The 15,337-nt window shown below is 39.7% G+C and overlaps 1 long non-coding RNA gene across 1 annotated transcript; it reads left to right on the forward strand.

Moving 5' to 3' along the window:
- The first annotated feature begins 362 nt into the window (after nucleotides 1–362).
- LOC112846936 (uncharacterized) lies at nucleotides 363–8,392 on the forward strand. The gene is made up of 3 exons (XR_003220157.1): nucleotides 363–765; nucleotides 3,218–3,365; nucleotides 7,580–8,392. It is a non-coding gene; the product is annotated as an uncharacterized LOC112846936 (long non-coding RNA).
- Nucleotides 8,393–15,337: the final 6,945 nt, after the last annotated feature.

A 15,337-nucleotide genomic window follows, 5' to 3' on the forward strand; every position in this document is an offset into this window, starting at 1 on the left:
ACCAACTGTGGAGGAATTTCTGAACATCTAGAAATATAAGAGAGAAACGCAGATCATCTACACTTGACACCATGATTATGACTCTACATGTAAGATTACAGAGAGGCTTCAACAAAGTCATGCATTTCTTAAATTTTACAGTAAACTTCCAGGCATTTTGTTAAAACTATATCCTGTCATCAGTGCTGCAACAATGCAGAGTACTCTGCGCTCATCTTAGTCGCTCTCTTCATCTCATTTTGCAGAGGATTCATCTTTGTGAGAGACAGAGGACCCTGTTGAATTCTGAGTGAGCAGCATTTCAATTCCACATGCCACGGTGAAGCGACTCCACACAAACACCGACAATCGCTTTTTACATGTACATTTCTTCTGCCTTTCTGTGTGTGTGACTGTCACACATGCACCAGACATTAACAAACACACTTAATTCATCACCAGTGCTATTAGGAGCTGTTTGGAGGAGATTTCTATTTGCCACCACGTTCTCTCTGCAAAGGCAAGCTGTAGATACGTTGGTGATTCTACGGACAGTATTTCTTTGACAGGACTTGGGACTGATGGAGTGTGTGTATGTGTTTGTGTATGTGTGTGTGTGTAGCTGCTGGTGGTGGGGGAGTGACAGGCAGTGACGGTGGGTACACAGCGTAACCTTTAGAGTGGAGCCACAGGAGCATGACGGCCAGACTGCAAGGTAACGGAGAGGGAGAGAGACAGGGAGAGGTGTTGTGGGGGTTGTTGGGAGGAGAAGGAGAAATCCGACAGGTAGGGGAGATAGAAACTTCAAGGTATCTGTGTCATCTGCTCTTCTGTCTGTTTGCTTTGCTGTGTCCCACTGAAAGACTGCTAGCAGCCAAGAGGTTGGAATACAAACGAAAAAAGTTTAACACTTTAAAAAACAGGTGTATTTTTACGACAGTGCCACTATACACATCAAATATCTGCTAGATATAGATAAATGTATACCTTTTTTCCTGTGACTCTCCTATGAAAGATACTGCACTTTGACGCATTCTTGACATGGGGAAAAATGTAAGTTAGCACACATATAAGGTGAAAGAAGAAGGTAGAATATGTGTTTGCTCACTGCTATGTATCAGTAAATCTGAGGAAGTGTGGAAGAGCTGGGTGAATTTCTTCTTTCCCACCCTGCCTTGATTACACAGAGTTTTAATCATTTCTGTTGTCCAGCAGGTCCAGTGCTAATTAATTTCTCCATACACATTTGAGCACACACCCTCTACATATGCAAAGACATGGGGCCTATTTACGCTTTACACATGCTCATGTGGACGCAATGACACGGCTGAGTGTCTCCCTGCAACATTTTTCTCATTAGGATCTCTGTCCTGTCAATCGAGGCTTGGTGAATAATTTATAGATGTTGGAGAAAAGAGTTTACGGGGAGGGGATATGTGCATGTGTGCAGCCAAAGGCAGTGATGTCAGCTTTTAAGCTTGCACGAGACTTCGGGGGATTTTGTCCATACTGTCCACAAGCTCAGATCTCCAATTCATTCATACAAACCACATTTGCACATGCAGTGTAGAGGCTAGCACAGACACTGAGCAATAAACATAGATGCACACATGGGATTCAGTTTAAACAAGTATATGCTTTCTGTACGCATTTAGACACATACGGCTGTAAAAAATAATTATGTGGAATTCACTAGTTTCAGTTAAAAGTCTGGTCAAAAGAAAAATTTGACAGTCAACATTGCAACACTGTTATATTTACAGCCATGCGAGTGGTGGATTAATGTGAGGCCCCAAAGGTAGGACAGTCTGATGCTGATAAAGCAGCATGAACAAAGTCGAATGTCCAAGAAACAAACTGCAAAAACGCAATCCAAAAAATGAAAAAAAAACTTGGACTGCAGGGCTCCAGGAACACAGCTATGTGGGATGACTCAACAAAGGACAAGGGGAGACTGGGCCAATATTTGCAAAAGCTAATGAGATAAGTAGAAATAGCTAAAGCCTATAATAGCTGAAGACAACTAAGCAAATAAAACATAGAACACAAGACATAGAGAACAACAATAACCAAAGTAAAACAGAAAGAGAGACAAAACTGAACAGGAAAAGAAGAGAGATGAAAAGACCAACATAGAGATGTGACACTCCGGAGAAGTAATAAACCTAAAGTCATCTTTAACTAAACTAAGAACAAAAAAAACAAATACAAAAATGAAAGAACCGATACAAAGCATCGGAAGATAACAAAACTCATAGGACACGAAATACAAAGCAACACTTTTAACAGGATAGTACAGAGTCATACAGAACACAGACCCAACAGCTATGACAAACACTTACAGATTTGTGGACTCATTTTTTTTAAAGCGTCAAGGTTTTCTGGCTTCTGTCACGATGCTTTTGTAACCAGACAAAACCTTTTAGATAAAGGGTAACTTGTTTTAACAAATCAGTTTTAAATCGTCTTCAGACTGTTCAGAATGCTGCAACAAGACTCTTAACCGGCACCAACAGAAGATCACATATCACTCCGCTCACGAGCTCTAAGGTCATCAAGCCAGAGTCTGCTGGTGGCCCCACGCACTCGATTTAAAACTCGTGGTGATCAGGCCTTTCAGGCAGTGGCACCACGGCTGTGGAATTCTCTTCCACTGTTTTTATGCTGTACTGACTCCACTGATTCTTCTAAACAGCAGCTGAATACATTTTTATATAGACAAGCTTTCAACTAATTTGTTGTTTTTATGTTGTATTTTATTGTTTTACATTGTTATTTGTTATATTTTCATTCTTTTTAATTTTCATTCGCTGTATTGTGAAGCACTTTGTGATTTTTATCTGTGAAAAGCGCTATATAAATAAATTTTACTTACTTACTTAACAGTGGGCAGCTAGGTGGCTACAGCCGCCAGCTAATGCTAGCTCAGGCAAACTAGCTAGCAAGATGTAGTTCACTCTGAACGAATTAAATGCAATGCTAATTTTAGAAAATGCCAAACAATACAAAAAAGGGCACCACCTCTCAGTCAAAGTGATTCTAATAATTTTAGAGTAATAAAAATCCACCCTACTTACTATGAACGGGAAAACTATCTTTGGAAACCAAACCACACGTGGTAGCAGGTTGTACAATATTGTATTTCTTCTCCTATCTAAACATGGGTGTCTACAGAGATTAACATGCTATTCTAAAGAGAGCCTCAGTGCAATGTTTGGCACTTCTAAGTTTTCTACAGTTTTCCACCCTGCAGTTTGCTGCTTACCTGCCGTCGCTCTCCCACAGCTGCACCAACTGGGAACCACATCTGTGACGAAAGAAGTCTGCTGTTGGCTTAAGATTCACCGACATACACAACATGCCGTGTTTTATTTTAAAAACTTCAGGTCTGTTGCATCCTCTAATAATCTTTCCCACTAGTGATACTTTCTTTTTTCTTAATCTTTTCCTTCTCCACCTACTTTATTCACACGTGGTTACCATGGAATACAGTTTTTGAAAACCAGAAGTTTTCTTTTGTTTTGGTTGTGTAGGTCACGAGTTGCAAGTAACATTTGTTATCATTTACTTTATGTTGTTTCTTGTCATCTTTTAGGAAATATACTGCTGATATCATGAAAAATTAATACATTTAATCTAATTTCATTTAATTTAATTAAGCTTCTGGTCTTAAAATGGTTACATAATTGAAGAAATAACAAAAGAAAAATTGCATTAAATCAGTAATTGTTGCAAAAAAGCAAAGGAATAGTTCATAAAGAGGGTGGTTACAAAATTGCCTAGTAAGAGCAAGAAATAATGTGAAGTGAGTGAAAACAACAATATATGTTCAATGTATAAAAACATGTTTAAAAAAAATTGCATGTGTTAAATGTGTGTCAGAGAGTGATGGATGATTACGTTTCTACTAAAGGGGAACACATTACCCTCTTAAGGACAATGGTGTTGTTACTCTTTCAATTTTTTAGTTGAATAGTTTCCAAGTTTGCTAGTGGTGATGTTCAGCTTGATATGGTTAAAGGGAAATTGGTTTCTAAAATTGCCAGATAAGTTCATTTAAATATTTCCTCATAAACTGACTTTATGCATATACATTTATCCAATTTAATCTATATGTCAACACAGACACATCTGAACATTATCACATTTTAAAGAAAATGCAAATAATTACATATTTGTGGACTGGGACTGATTTATACAAGTTTTCTTTTCTTTGTTTATTTTGGGGTCTTTCTTTCCCAGGTAAGATTTATTCATTCAGGTTGATCAGTTATGGTTTAGTTGTGCCAGCATGTCGACATTCAGAGAAAAAAGGGGCCAAACGTTATAAATGAAGTGCACATACACATGTTAAAACACACACACACATACACACACTGCTTGGACCTAGGCCTGCGACTATGACAAGCCCTGCTGTCTGCTTCGGTCCTCTCCCAGGCTTTGGGAGAGGATGGGGAGGAATGCTAAAGAAACCAGGAGAAGCCAAGCATACAGTTTCGCTGTGGGGGTAGAGGGAGGCGGAGTGAGGGAGGAGGGATGGATGCTGCTCACCACACCACACAACTCTCTTTCTCCATCTCCCTTCCTCTCCTAGCATCCTTTCAGTCTGCAGAGACCCCATGTGTGTCAGCCAAGCAGTGGAGCATTCCTTCTGTCTATTTTACCTATTTTTGTTGTTCCTCCTGCTGTCTTTCTCGCGCTCCTCTTTCCTCCTTTATGTTTTCTTTTGTTTTTACATTTTGCCACTTTTAAACATGTTTTTCAGCAGAGGTGTAACAGACAAAAACATAAACTCTCAAGCTTACAGTGTTATGCACACTGAGATTAGAAGAGAGCCAAACTGGAGGAGGTGTAACAGAGGACAAGAGTTATACGATGTACTCTAGATTCTTTGAAATTCCAGATTAAATGAAATAGAAATCACTAAAAGAAGAAGAAGGACTGGGTGGTCGTAGAGAGGCAGCTCTAGCCAGTTTGGGTCTGTCGATTTGTTTCCTGTTAAACTTCTCCACAGCAGGTGTCAGCTGAAGAAGGAGACTTGGAGGCGGAGACATTGAGGAAGAAGGCAATTACTGTTGGGGAGCGTTTTGTTTTGTTTGTGGAAGCAGCATTGTGTGGCCTTCTGCTAATGAGGCCCAGCAAGCTTGTTAATAATGAATTGGGGGAAAAAGGTGACACACAGAGACTGTGTGTGTGTGTGTGTGTGTGTGTGTGTGAGAGAGAGAGAGAGAGAGAGAGAGAGAGTGTGTGTGTCTGTTTGGTGAGGTCATCTCACCAGAGGGTGTTGACATTCTCTCTGATAGGCCCCCAGGATGAATATGGTGTCACAGCACTGTTTGATATTGATCTGGTCTCTCTCTCTCTCTCTCTCTCACACTCACACACACACACACACACACACCTTGTAACTAGTTTACTTCTATCAAAATCAAAATTGTTTGACGTGCTTTTCCAATATTTGAATTTTAAAAAGAAAACCCTACAGTACTACATACTTTGTTTAATCATTGCCCTTAATTTCTCCATACATGTCGACATGTGTGAATTTCTTTAGGATAATTTTGTCTGAAATCAAACACAGCAAGTTGTGACTGTCACACTGTAAATGGTTTTATATTAGTACATTTTTTCTCATAAAAAGTCAATTTCAACTCACATAATGGCAGTACCTGCAATAAAAAACGAAATAAAATGAGAGTAGAAAACACTGGGCTCAGTTTTCAGGCTCATGTGTAGCCCTCTGTCCTATTGATGTCATATGATGTGAAAAAAAATTTGACAATAAATTAATGTTGGAGCTGGTGATAAATTTTATTACCGGGTTGCTTGATCTGTAGAGCTGCAACTTTTTTTTCCTACAAAATAAAACTAATCAAAGTGCAAAGCACAATCGGTGTGTCAATAAAAACCAGCAGGTTACATCACTACTGGTTCTCTCCATGCCTTCATCCATGAGGCATTGTACTGTTAATTTTACAGTGTTTTACAATATTGTTTAGTTGTGACTACCAAAAAGTTGTTTGTTGGTCTTGCTTATCCCATCAGTATGGTGACCTTTCAGCATGAGAGCCGTGCAGCATTCCACACTCATTGTTTTCACTGCCATAAGTCCTCTTGAAGCTGTACGTGTTAGTTTAATATAAAAGCGCAGCTTACACCAAAACCTAGAAGGTAAGAAGGGACAAGCTGACATAACTATCAAATGGGCCCTTACACATTACATGGGAAGTATATATTTGCTGTCTTTAGTTAAACTTTAAACATTATAAAAGTTCCAAAATATGTTTAGGTCACAGTTCTGTGTTGTGAGCCAAAGCCTAACTTTATTTATGCTGTATACGTTTAACAAATGAATCCAATTTTAGATCAGAAAAGTGAGTGTCTGAAAGAAAAATCAGTCTGGAATTGTGTTATTTTAGCAGCTGTGCATAGCTTTCCTCTTCATGTTGGTGGTTTTCTCAGGTTACAGTGACGAGGACAAAAATCTGATCTTATATGAGAGGCGACCACCACAGTAAAAGTGCAGACTGTTCCATGCTTACCTGTGCTCAGCGTGTGTGGGTTTGTGTGAGCGTGTGTGTGTACTTTGCCTCGATGGGTGTGTCTTTGCCAAGTACAAGGAGTGAGAGAGAGAATTATTGCTCCCCTCACTTTGGTGTCCAAACGAAGCCCCTTGGATTCTTCCAAACTAACACCTCCCTGAGGAGAGAGGATCAGACAGTCTGCAAGAGGAATGAATCTCTGCGTGTTTCTGTGTGTGGGTATCCATATATGTGTGTGTGTGTGTGTGTGTGTGTGTGTGTGTGTGTGTGTGTGTGTGTGTGTGTGTGTGTGTGTGTGTGTGTTTGCGTGCATGTGACCAGCAGCTGTGTTAGAAGGTTTAGGTTAGCATGGACCAAAGGACCACAGACCGCTGACAGCTTCTCCTCTGTTACATTTCCTTGCCTTTCTCTGCACTTTGCTCTCTTTTGTCGCTTTCCATCTTCACTGTGAATACAGCCTGATCCTTCCATTTCTCCTTTTAGTCTTTCAGTGTACCATCTGACTGTTAATAGCCTCTGTCAACACTAGCAGGCTTTTTCCCCCCCTTACCTCTAAAAGGTGAATGTTTTCAGCATCCCGCTTTTGTCTATATGGCTGTCTGTGTTTGACACTCTCTTCTGTTCCTTTAGAAGCCCTTTCTCTCTTCCGGTCTCTCTTCCTCTCAGCACCACTGAGACAGTGACCAAAAATATACAGTCTTATTTAACTTGCATGCTTCTTGCTTCCCTCCAGCCATTTAGCTTTTCTCTCGTCTCGTGTCTCCTTTCACTTCTTTCTTTTACTCGTTTGTATCAAGCAGGCTGGAGGAGGACGTGAGGTGCATTTTCCTCCTGAGTTAATTTATTTGTCTCTTCCTATCATCTTCTTCACCCATCTTCTGTAGATCAAACTCTATAGGCAAATACTTTAGACATATTTAAGTGTGAATTTGCTTTTGCCATACTCTCTAATCTAGGGTATGTGCATGATGTGACTACATAGTTTGGTTTTGCCTTTCTGAACAGCTTCACACATTTTGGAGGTTTGTTATTCTTGTTCTTTCTTACCATCTCACCAGCCTGTCCCCCTGGGGTGAGGCAGAGGAGAGCCCAGAACACCACAGCAGACCTTGTCTATTTCCATCCCCCTTTCCCGGTCCCTTCCTGACGACACAGGCGGCCCCCTGGTACCATGGCTGACCCCTTCAGTCAACTCTCTTCAGCCAGACTGACAGCTGTCAATCAAATGTCCGGGCTGCGTTGTGACACGCAGAGGCATTGATAGACAGCGGCTATGTTTGTTAGTGTGTATTTGTGTGTTTATACTCATCAGCAATGTGCGTCCTTAATATCAAAGTTGTCCAAATTCATTGATTAAAAAGCTGATGTGAGCTTCATTATTGGAGCTTTTATCGATTTAACATTTTGAAAAATTTTGTCGAAATAAAAGTTTTGTCCTTTCTTTTCATTGCTCTCCGATGTACAGTGATAAAAGACAAAGAAGTGCTTTACTGGACTGGTTGTATTTAATCAATATACTAATGACTAAACAGGCAGAGAGGTGGAATTAAGCTCAGTAGCTTTGTTCATTTTAAAAGCGCCTCCTGTGTTGTGTTATTGAGTAAGGCAGACATTTCCAGACGGTTAAAGGTTTTGAAGCTGTTGCTGGAACTCTGAAGATTTCTCATCTCGCCTCTTTTTGTTTGTGTGGGAGCAACAGACATTTCCATTGTTTATCTGCATTATTATTCTCCGCTGGCACCTAAACCGCTAATGGCACAGCATTCAGATCAAACGGCTCTGTTTATGGCAGCCAGGTCGGATCACTAGTCATAATCAGAGCAAACAAAGTGAAGACTGTAGACTGAACTGTATCAGCCTGTGTGGGTCAAGGGCAAGAAATCATCTGTACCTTCAGATATTAAAAATATCTAGTTTGGATTTAAAGTTTTTGCTTTACACAACACCAACTGAATGTATCTCTATAAATTATCAGGTACTGCTGACTGAATGTAAAATGAAGAAACACTGAGATCTTTTACTTGAGTACAATTTTAAAAATGCTCATAAAAAATAAAGCATTTGTGAAACAGTGAAATGTGTATTCAGCTTTTTAGTGTTATGAAAATCACATAAATATAGATATACAGCGAATCATTATCTTAGGCCCATTATGTATGTAGCATTTCACTGGTATCAAGCTATGGCTAATATCTGGCAGTTTAAACTATATCGCATTTTTCATTTACAAGACATGAATTGGTGGAAAATTAGCCATTCAGCGGTGGACTTGCCAAGGTTTGGGATCATTGTCCTACTGCAAAAGTGTTCATGAGCTTCAGCATATAAACTGATGATCAGACATTCTCCTTCAGGATTTTGTGGTAGAAGGCAGAACTCATGATTCCATTAATCACAGCAAGCAATCCGGGTCCCCAGACCCAGCGGTAACATTTTTCAGACAGAATGAAATTTAAAAACTGCACTGTATTTACTCAGGTCACCTTTGTTTAATATTACCATTTGTTTGATGATCTGAAGTATGCAAAAAACAATTTAAAAAAAAAAAACTTTTTCCCAGCAATTTAGGTACCAAATACCAAAAAGAAACACCAATTAACCTAACCCCATAAACCTAAAAACCTTCAAAGTAATAGAAAATTACATCAAATCTAACTTCAGTTGCTACTGAGGGGCAGATCATTGTGAAACAGTGCAGCAAAAATGTTTTAGTTCATTTAGGTTTGCTGCATGGACGTGTCATGTCTCACAGTGCTCAGAAGTGAGATGACCTAAAACAGTGTTCTTAAGTGGGAACCACCCAGGCATGAATATATGCAAAGGAACTGCTATCTCAAGATTTTTTCAAAAAGTAAAAGCGCTTCATTAAATAATGCTTTGTTATCATTGTGTAATATTGTTACGTGTTCTCAAAAACAATTTTCCTTGGTAAATCAACAAATTCAGCTGGCTTAACAATTCATCATTACACGTAATGAAAATCTTATTAGCTGAGGGCAGTACAATTAAGACTGTGATTTATATAACTGCAAATTAACATATCAATAAGCCTTATAGGAAATGTCTCATTAATTAGTCATCCCTTAATTGTCCCTGAATGCCATTAGTGTGCTGTGTGTGTTAACCATGCGTTCATTAATAACATTACTGCGGGACACGGATCTGCACGGCCAAGCTAAGTTTAACTGTTGTCTCTTCAGCTGTTGCACGGTGCTGTGTGTGGGTGTGTTTGTGTGTCTGAGAATGGTATGACACCCATGGCCGTGCTGATGCGGGCTGGTTTTTCTTTGACCGATGGCGCCTGGCATTGGGAGGGAGGGGTGGGGTGCTGGAAGGTGCGGCGGGAATGAGGAAGGGGTTTGAACCTCCCACTGGTGCTGATGAAGACGAATGAGCTAACAAGACATGACGGAATTGCTTTTGCAAAGAGGGGGGCTGAATGCTGTGTAGTCAGAGTGTTAAGGGCGGCTAACGGGGCAGGTTGATTTATTGTTCCTGCAGCAGATAGCCACCATTTTGCCCCCTCCTTTCCCTACTTATTCAGCAAGACCCCTCGGTCTTTAATTACAGCCCCCAGCTTCCTTCATTCTCTCATCCATGTCCTTATTAGAAGAGTCATACCACACATCATACATCCATGCTAGCAGAGGACAACTGTGTATGAGACAGAGCCTGAAGGGGAAAGGCTGAAGCCCAAAATGTCATCGCTACATTGAGTTTGCATTCCATTACTTTCTCATGGTCAGGAAAACAGGGAAGAAATACAGGAATGGGAGAGAGTAATGAAACAAGGGAACTGAAGGTCAAAACTAGAAGAAGAAAAACGGGGAATGGATAAAATTGAGGAGAGGGGGAAATGGAGTGATTAAGATATGTACATAATGGGAATGAGGGGATTGCGGATAACAAATGCAGAAATAGAGCAATCCTCAGAGAGAGGAGGAGGGGTAAAGACATGTTAAATGGTGTTGGAGGTCTGAGAATAAGGTGGAACCTGGTGGCCCAACCCGATGAATTCATAAAACCCCCATGGAAAAAGGGGGAGGAGAGGATAACATGCAGAAAAAAGGGGGAAAGTGGGAGCTGCTGCTGGAGCAGTTTTAACCAAGAGCAAAATACACACTTGTTTCCTTTCTGGTTAATTACAGTTTAGTCTGTTTTAGCCTGAATATGAAAAATCTGGGTACATAACATAAGACTCCTCTGCACCAACAAGTGGATAAATAGCTGCGCAGGTCTACATTAGCAATTCTCTGCAGCAAAAAGGCAGGAGAGAAGAGGGGCGAGGTACGGAGGGTGTGGGGGGCAGCTCACCCCACAAAATTTATCACCACATGGCTTTTCACTCTCTGAAATATCAGCCTATTAAAACATTCATTGAGCTGATTAAACTGCAATAAAATCTAACAAAATTTCCACTGACACTTTCAGTGCATGATTCATTAGGCTAAAGCTTTGCGTGTGCTTCTCCAGTGCTCATAAACACAGCGATGGGAAAGGTCTGATGCTGCCGCCACCTCTTGGCTGACTGTGAGTTTAAGCAAGGATCTGTCAGGGTTTTTTCCCCCTTTATTTAAAGATCAGGGAGAGCAATAGCGTACAGGATTTATGTTGAAAGGGAGCAAAGTGCTGACCTCAAATTGGCCTTTTGCTTCACTGTCTATTTTTCATTCTGATTAATTTTTACCACAGTGGTTTTAACTTCATGCAATGCCAGGTCAATCTGTGCTTGTCTTAAATCTGTGAATCACTGCAACACAAATGCATTTTTTAATTTTTTTTAAACCTGATGTCAAGCCCCTGAGTCATTAGTTGTGGCACATTAAACCGACTAACAAACTATTTTCTCCTACTAATAAAAGATTATAATTTCTTATCTCATTTGCTTTGTCAGTTCTACGGTGGAAGCAGCAATAAGGCAACAACCAACAAGTTTTAGAATAATTTCATGTTTTAATTTCATAGCTAATTAAAGGTTAAGTCTACAAATTACTTCTAGGACAATCTAGGACAACATACTCGTCCTAGATTGACTTAAGGTACTAAAACACACCAATAAGCAGGGTTTTCCTGATTCAGGATGGGCCTTTGAGGACTTGACACAATGTTAATCATGTTCATTCACAAACAGCAAATGTAACGACTCTGTTTCACCATATCTGACAAAAATGTAAACATTTTATTTTATTTGTGACCATTTGGTAGGCAAAACTGTCTGTTTTACCTGTAACCACTAAACATGTAACCTGTAGTTAAAACATTTAATGTAGTAGTGCAGAAATTAAAAAAATTAATCTAAATTGCTATGAAAAGTCAATCTATGAAAAAAATGTTTAAAATATTCTTTATGTCTACATATATATCTATATCTAGATAGATAGATAGATAGATAGATAGATAGATAGATAGATAGATAGATAGATAGATAGATAGATAGATAGACAATCACAGTCTTTTAATCACAGCATAAATTACAGAATATTACAGATAACTGGATAATTGGAGATGGTGAGGGTTTAGATTGCAGGGATATCCAGTCCACATATCACTGCATTAGCTGAGATGGAAGTGTTTTGTGTTGAACTGGTCTTGTATTGATCCATCTGGTTTATTACAGCCAGTGTGAGTGTTAACAGTGTCAGGAAGACAGGAGCAGGGATTACCTGGAAATGGTGCTATTGATCGGGGATTCGCCTCAGGAGAGAGCTGCATGTCACTCAAACCACCAGGGGCACACAATTTTTCGAAAGATGGTGCACAAAGAGCGGGAGCACAAACGCCACCTGAGATGTGTGTTTATGACAAGCTGCCTTTTGTCCACAGTGATGTATCTGCTTTAGAGGTCATTTTACTGAAGGGAAGGTGTTTTCTTAAAGGGGGTGCTGTGAGTCGTGACCTTCACAGATGACATGAGTTGATGAATCACAACAATAGAAAACCATTTAACTTAAAGCTCTTTTTTAAACTATCGTGATGCATGAGCTTGTCTGGGTGTGTATGTGCACCCAAAGTCTTAATCTATTCCTATGACACAGAATTAGACTTTGAGACCTTGAAAGGGTTTTTTTTGAAAAAGGTGAGGACGTCGTGTTACAGTTAAGATTTGGTTTAATGTTAGGATACATTAAACATTTGGGCATGCTGCTAAGATTATGGGTTGGGGTGTCCATTATATTAGTGGGGGTCCTCAAAAATATACTGTAGCTGTGTGTATAATGCATGTGCTTTGTCAGTCTGCCTGTGCTTCACTGCTGTAATCTTAACCTGTGTTGGTATGAGAGCCACTCCAGTGTCATTGTCACGTGGCTGCATAGTGGGTTTAAAAAACACTGACCCCATTTAACATGACACCACTGTTATAATGTCATACTGTACCAACAGAGAGACATTAAACCAGTTTGTCAGCTCTTTAAATAAAGTTGGCAAAGTTATAATAAACTGAACTACAGAACACATCGTCTGGCAAGGTCAACGCTGTGCGGCATACGGCAATTTTAAAGGTACAGACAATTTCTTTTTGAGGTTATTTAATTGGAAAAAAGAATATTATATTTTTTTCATTAGTTTGTAATTATATCTTCCAACAAATTGATGCATTCTCATAAACTTAGAATTAATCTATCAAAAATACATAGGAGGGGGCGCCATTTGTGGAAGCTCCACCACCTTGGATATTGTGGCCAAGATGAACATTGTAGTTCTGCATAGTCATGTTTTATGTATGTGGCTAGAGATCAGCCGACATATGTAGTACACCAAAGGTAGAGGAGAAGAGAATTTGTAGGCATTTGCATGCCATGGATGAAAATTTTAATTAATGTCTGAACCTTCAAACTCAAGATATGAAGGACTAAACCTATGTTTTATCATCGGAGAAGGAGTCTCCTTCACCAAATAAGTGAACACATGCAGGAAAGAGACAGTCTGGATAAACGTCAGACCTTTCCTCCTCAGCTCAGGTCTCATCTCTTGAACTGACGTCAGAGCTCGAGTGCACATAAAGTTGTATGAGCATGCTTACTTGTTTCAGAAATTGTCGCAATTGCTAATTGTCAGCAGATCAGACATGAATTTTTAACCCTGATCCTCTTCAGGGCTTCTTTGCAGTAGCCAGTGTGGACACTTGGGGCAGTGTGGATCATGATGCCACTTGGCTTTGTACTGGAATTGTGTGTAGTGGTATTGGAGCAATTTTAATAGCTTATATGTCCTTATTTCCTAACCTAATATTCACCAGGACTGGTGGATTTTTTAAATTTTGTTTCATTAATTGATTTGCATTTAGTACATATTTATGTAATTAATAAAATTCCAATTTCACCAAGCAACTGACTGGTCTCTAGGCCTGACTGACTGGGGCCAAAAACATCCTAAACATTGTCTGACTATTTTAGCACCTTATCAGTTCCCTTTTGTTTTTGAAGCCTGAACCCACTGTCTCACTCGTTAACACAAACCAAAACATGATCTTAATACATCCACCCAGCCGTCTGACTGCTGCAGACACTTGCAAGTTGTATCTGATTACCCGACATGCTTAAACGATGAAGGTCACTACTCCACAATGAAGAAGTGATATCAAAGCTATTAATACAGATCAGAATGGTTTCAAAGGAACAGAGGTACTGGGAGGATGTGGCACTCAGGGCTCCTCACTGCCCTGTGGCTTCTTTGTGCCACCCTGTTGGCGTGTTTGCTCCTCTGGCTAAGAAAGAAGTGCCAAGGTAAAGCATACGGTGTGGAAACTTGTTCCTTTGTGTGTTTGGGATGGGCCCATATGGTCTACGTTTCACTCTGTGTTTTATTCAAATGGCAGTACAGGACCGGTTGACTGGTTGAATTTGTTTTCGGGAACTTTTGACGTGTTGTTTTTATTTGTATTTTGGTAAATTGTCATGCCTTACCGGGTAGTAAATACAGAAAAATGACACGGTTTGACATATTCAGTTAGGATGACTGTGCATTTTCACAGTAATGGGGGAAAGGAGGGGAGGGGTTCCTGTAAGGTTTATAGATAGCAGCTCCTGCGTCTATTTAAAGTCAGCTTTAATAAGCTAACTGCAACAGATGAAATTCAGCCTCTTAATGTTGTCATATTGATCCTTACTTTTCATATATAATCAATTCACACATGCATCAATATCAAAAATTGACATCTCGCACATTGGTGTTTTGTTTAACTATTATTTGTGTGTTAAATATTGAGTTTCATCTAGCTTCATTTTGTCTCATTTTTCATCTAACACATAGCAATATAGTTAATTCAACATTAATTTGGGAGACCAAAAATAATGTATTTAGCTCTGCTGTGCTGGTTCCTCAATTAATTCAGCTTCTTCAGCTGTGATTCATCAAACATTTTTAAAAACCGCAAAAGCCCTCTGGACTCAAAGACAAACAAGCCCGTACCCACATCTGTTGGAGGTGTAATACTGTGCTGCATGTAATTACTCACCTGATTCATAACTATGCATGTGAACAGGGGACTAACAAGGTATAATGTGTGTGCGGGTGAAGAAAAAACGGGCACCGTTTTGTGGTCCTGAAAATTTGTACATTTTCTTGCATACAAACAATACAAACAAGTGTAAATTGCTGTGTGAATTACAGGCTTTGTGAGCAGTAGCCATCTATATGGAATACCCTGTGGTCTTGTTGATTCAGCACTGAATTTGACTTATTGACTGGCTGAACTGAGAGGAGACTTTTTTCTTATTATAAACAAAATAAAATATATATTCGTGTGTGTTTTGTTTGTTTGTCGGCATTCATTCCTAAACTGCCAGCCTATCAACTGCAGCCTGTAGCAAAACACA

This window comes from Oreochromis niloticus, linkage group LG5 (genome assembly GCF_001858045.2).
Source record: "Oreochromis niloticus isolate F11D_XX linkage group LG5, O_niloticus_UMD_NMBU, whole genome shotgun sequence".
In the NCBI taxonomy this organism is placed as follows: domain Eukaryota; kingdom Metazoa; phylum Chordata; class Actinopteri; order Cichliformes; family Cichlidae; genus Oreochromis; species Oreochromis niloticus.